Below are 5,783 nucleotides of genomic sequence, written 5' to 3'. Positions count from 1 at the left end.
CAGTAAAGATTGCCAATGTGCACTTTTCCGTAAACTTCATTGTCATGAAGGGAGTGGATTACGACATACTATTAGGCCGACCTTGGATGAGGAATGCGCGTGTCATTGAGGACTGGGGCAATGGTTTGATTTTCCTAGGGAACAGAACTAGTGCAATAAGGGTGGAGATGGACACTTGGAAGACGACCCCTGTCGACCTAGATGCCATCTCAGCTATGCTGAAAGGCGATACTCAAATGACCAAACCCTATGGATCACTCACTAAATATATTCTTTGCCCTGAGGATGAGAGAGATTGGATGCATGTTTTGGCAACCATTGACCTACCATTCTCGGATGAGGAAGAACTATATCGGCAGGCTGCTAAAGCCATAACCATGCCAATTGAGGAGCCAATTGTGCCACTCTGCATGATGGCAGGAAGCTCACTCAATCGAAGCAAACCAGCCTCGTTCCATATCCCCAACAACAAACTTGAGCTTCAGGAAATCGTAGAGTATCTGACCAATAAACTGGAAGGCAACTTGGCTGCTAACTTAAAACCTCTACGTGATCTATTAGCTAAGCCAGAATGGAAATGGACCAAGGTCCACGACCTGAATTTGTTATATAATTGGGCTTTAGTTACTGATGACAAGGAGACAGGAGAGGAAAGCTTAGGTGATGATGAGCACTTAGAAGGACAGGACTCTGATGATGAGGAGTATGAGAACTGTCACTCTACGGGAGAGGAGAGTGAAGAAGAGATAGATACAATAGAGTACGACACGGAAGGAAAAGCGATAGAACAAATCAAGGCAGACTTGAGGCCTAGGAGAGGAAGGACCAGTCAGAATGAAAAAGGAGTCATGCAAATGGATTGTGACAGATCTTGGCTAGAACACATGGGAGCCGTGGATTACGAGCAAGCTGGAGTGGCACGACCATGGGTAATCCCAGTGCTCAAGACGGATGCACATACTAAACTACGACCCCCTGGGGAAACACCTTCCTCAAGTGAGGGATGCGAGTTTAACTCAGAGTCGGAAGTCAGCACTGAGAGTGATCCCGAGATACCACAACCTTCTAAAGTCAAACGCACCAAGGGAGACTTGCCAATCCACCTAAGGTGCAGGAGGCTAAAGGAGGAGGCCAGGAAGCAAGCAAAGGACTCAGAAGCAGAAAGGCAAAAGGAACCGCAAGATCTACCCAAACGGTTTACAAAATTTAAAAAGGGTGACAAAATGGTGATTCTGCTAGGTGCGAAAAGACAAGGCCAAACTAGTGAACCGATCGAGGGCCCCACCAAAGTCAAGGAAGTTAACTTGGCTACGGAAGGTGAAAAGCCAAGGCCTGTATTCATTGCAGATGACTTGACGGAGGATGAGGAGACCAAACTTGTTGCACTCTTGCAATAGTACATTGACGTATTTGCCTGGACATTGGATGAACTTAAGGGAGTCGACCCTAGGGTTGTGACTCATAATATCCCACTGGTCCTTGATGTAGTGCCAACGAAACAATGACCTTACCCCATGAATCCCAAACACGCCCACGCAGTAAAAGAGGAGATTGATAAACTCATGAGGGCAGGATTCATATATGAGATCAAGCACACGGACTGGGTATCACCTATCGTGATTGTCATGAAGAAAAATGGAAAAATCCGAGTGTGCGTGAACTACAAGAAAGTGAATGCCGCTACAAAGAGGGATAACTATCCTTTACCTTACACCGAGCACATGCTTGAGAGGATAGAAGGTAAAGAAGCCTATAGTTTTTTGGATGGTTTCTCGGGCTATAATCAAGTGCAAGTGCACCCCGACGACAGGCATAAGACTGCCTTTGCCACGTAATGGGGTGTATTCGCCTACATTGTCATGCCTTTTGGGCTGATGAACACACCTGCGACTTTTCAATGCCTAATGTGCACTATCTTTAAGGACATGCTTAGGCACGAACTGGAAGTGTTTGTAGACGACTTATGCGTACACTCTAGTTGGGCCGAACACTTAGAGAAATTGAGAGCTGTCTTTGAAAGGTGTAGGTTGTACCACCTCTCATTGAACCCCTTAAAGTGTCAGTTCTGGGTGAAACACGGATGCATCTTAGGGCACATAGTGTCAAGGAACGGCATTGCCACTGACTTTTCTAAAGTCAGAGTCATTATTGACTTACCGCCACCCGATAACTACAAGGGAGTTCAGTGCTTCTTAGGACACACTGGATATTATCGACGCTTTGTACTAAATTATGCACTAATTGCTAGACCATTGTACAAGCTGTTGATAGTGTTCGAGTGGACTGAGGAATGCCAGCGCGCATATGAGGAGTTGAAAAAGGCTCTCACTACTGCACCAATCTTACGAGCCCCAGACTCGAACATAACGTTTCATGTACACATAGACACCTCTAAGTTCGCTATTGGAGCCGTGCTATGCCAGCCTGGTGAACATAACTTAGATTACCCGGTGAGTTTTGCCAGCAAGCAGCTCACACAGACCAAGATGAACTATTACATGAAAAAAAGGGAGGGGTTGGCCATGGTATTTACGGTAAAGAAATTTAGGCATTACCTGTTGGCCACTCCCTTTGTCTTCTTTGTTGACCATCAAGCCTTGCTATATCTTGTGAACAAGCCTTGCGCTACAGGACGCATAGCTAGATGGTTACTCCTTCTACTGGAGTTTTACTTCTCTATGGTTGTACGCAAAGGAAAGCAACATTACACGGCCGACCACATGTCCCGTATACCCACAGGAGAAGCCGCTGGACAAGGCATACCTGACGATTTACCGAATGCTCATCTCTTTAACCTATCTAGCAAGAGAGAATTGTTTAAAGCTGATCTGATGCCATATTGGGCCGATGACATAGTGCAAGTGCTAGAGAGCGGACTACCTGAGAGACCCACTGAGAAGGCCAAGCTGAGAAGACTTATCTTGAAAATTCAGCCATACCAACTGATAACCGGCCAACTCTACAAGTTGGGACAAGATGGTTTATTGTGCAGATGCGTATGTGAGCACGAGATGCATGATGCATTGAAAGAAGCACATGGCGGAATTGCTGGAGGACACTTTAGCGGGGACACAACAGCCCGAAAGGTGCTACAATCCCAACTATGGTGGCCCACCCTTTTCCGCGATGCAGCTAAATTCGTAAAGCACTGCGATGAGTGCCAAAGGACCAAAGTGCCTTTGTGGAAAGACAAGATGGAGTTGACCCCTGTCATAGCCCGACAACCCTTTGAAAAATGGGGCATCGATTTTATTGGACCTATCAGTCCTGCGGCACAATATTCCCAAGCTCCCTACATCATAGTGGCAACCGATTATCTAACGAAGTGGGCAGAGGCACGAGCCACGAGGAAGAATGATGCTAGAACCACTGCAAAGTTCTTGTGGGAGCAGGTCATTTCACGGTTTGGCTGTCCAATCGAACTTGTATGCGACCACGGCACGCACTTCATTAATGAGGTGATTTCCCACCTGCTCTCTACCTTCCCAATAATTCATCGGAAGTCCTCTCCCTATTACCCTCAGGCTAATGGCCAAGCCAAATCCACGAATAAAATCTTAGTCAGCATGCTTACAAAGGTAGTGTCTATTTCAAGAAGTGACTGGGACAACAAGCTAATGGCGGCCTTGTGGGCCTATCGCACAGCTTATAAAACGGCTGTAGGACAAACACCTTTTAGGCTAACGTACGGAACTGAAGCCATTTTACCCTTAGAATTCTTCATCCCTAACTTAAGAATAGCAGTCCAAGAGCGTTGGGAGGGAAGAGAGGCTTGGACCAATCACTTAGCGGAGTTAGAGCGCCAAACAAAGACCCGACTCCTCGCTACTCACTCTCTGATTTGTGAGAAGGCTCGACGCAAGATGTGGTTTGACAAGCATGTCAAATAGTGAGACTTTGAACAAGGGGACCTTGTTCTGCTATTCTCTGTAAAAGGACATAAACAAAAGATGAAGTTTCGGGGGCTAGGGCCTTTCAGAGTATGCATGATTGGTAGAACAGGGAATGTTGAGTTAGAGACACTTGAAGGCAAAGGAATAGGCTTTTTTAATGACAGCCGCATAAAGAAGTACTATCCTCCTTCCCATCCATTACATGAGCCACCCATGCTAGAACCCCCAATGAACGTCTGCATGGCTACTATAACTGACCTTACAGATCAGGACGAAGAAGTAGTGGCACCGGCGTATCTACGAATCACAGTCATAGCAGGAGGGACGTATTCTTTCGATGCCTTGATTGATGAAGGTGCCGACTACAACATCTTGACGCATGACCATTGGACACACATTGATCAACCAAAAATACAGCCCACTAATGCCAAACTCACCCCGTTTGGGGGTAAGGCTTATTCACTCCTAGGGAAGTGCAAGGTAGTCGTTTCTATTGAGTCTGAAAGTTTACCAGCTTTCTTCCATGTGTTACCTGACACTAAAGGAGCCGGTAATATGTCACTATTAGGTCGTACTTTCAAGAAGCAAACGAACTATAATGTGGATTATAACCTAAACCACATTCATCTTGCTATAAGCAATGTGCGCATAGTGACGACTTTCAGCAAGGGCTGTCCTAACTCCTCCACCATTACGAAGCCACCAGTAGAAACCCCTATGACCACGTTTCCGCCCACGTCTAAATAGAAGAAAACTAAGGCCTCATGCCAGGCTCTCGACCCTAGGCCCAAACCCACCAAACGTGCTCACAAGGCCAAGGAGTCCAAGCTTATATGGGTGCCAAAACGGCAATGACCACATCTGGATAAGGTCAATCTGGTTCCCAAAACTGTCCAAGGCTACGAGGCACAGCCGAAATGGTGGAGGAGGATTTGGGACACCAATTTTGATGTATGGACCGCCTTTTGCAGTTCACTCTCTGAAGAGCGCAATGATCCTATCTACGTGCCCTACCCCCATAGGCATGGAGTGGACTATGATAGAGACTTGCATGGGGATTACGACTTTCCAAAAATATATCATGTAAATGCTAGGAGCCCTGAGGAATGCTTAGTATTTAGGTTAGAGGATATACTTCCTTCTATAAATCGTTTCCTTGTAGACTTCTCTTCTTGCCCAGATCCAGCTTTTTTGACCACTTGTAATTACCTCTGACTTATCAAATTCCTGCTACTCCGAAAACCCAGAGCAGAGGAAGCCCATCTCCCCCCACTCTTCTTTGATATCAACCTAGAAATAGATAGTAGAGTTATGACTAGGTTAATGATGTAGGCTACTCTCCTTCCTTCCTTCTGTCTAGAGCTGTTAGAAAATATGAGTGACACCCGCTTCACAAGGTGTAATCACCCTTTCTTGTCAACCACTCCTCTGAGAGCTAAGGCTGATATTAAAGAATACCTACAAAGTCGCGCATTCTTATCTCAATGCATGCGACCGCCCCGTGATTAAATGGGTGTGATATGCCTTGCCAATTGTACTCCCTCTCTCATTTTTTTTTTTTAAAGAAGAGAAAAAGCCACAAGGAAACAAAGACAAGGTGACTGGAGAGAACGACAAGAGAAAAAAATAGCAAAGCTGAAATATGAATCTACTAATAAGCAGGTTAACAAGGAGAACACTTCACATGTGTTTGCAGTCTCCCTTCATTGTTATTGTGCACCACACTCACTGCATCTAGGGTTCTCCCTAGCCCCTTCCCTACTTCACACTTAGGGCACATCAAGGGCAGGACTTTTCATACTTGCCACCCTAAGTTTTGCACCGCACCTCCAATGAGGCATGAACTGGGTCCTCAAGTGTGGGACATTACCAAGGGCTTGCCCAAGGTTA

The sequence above is a fragment of the Lygodium microphyllum genome, chromosome 20 (assembly GCF_053477565.2).
Source record: "Lygodium microphyllum isolate KBCC chromosome 20, Lygodium_microphyllum_v1.1.10, whole genome shotgun sequence".
In the NCBI taxonomy this organism is placed as follows: domain Eukaryota; kingdom Viridiplantae; phylum Streptophyta; class Polypodiopsida; order Schizaeales; family Lygodiaceae; genus Lygodium; species Lygodium microphyllum.
Note: the sequence above shows the minus strand (reverse complement) of the source record.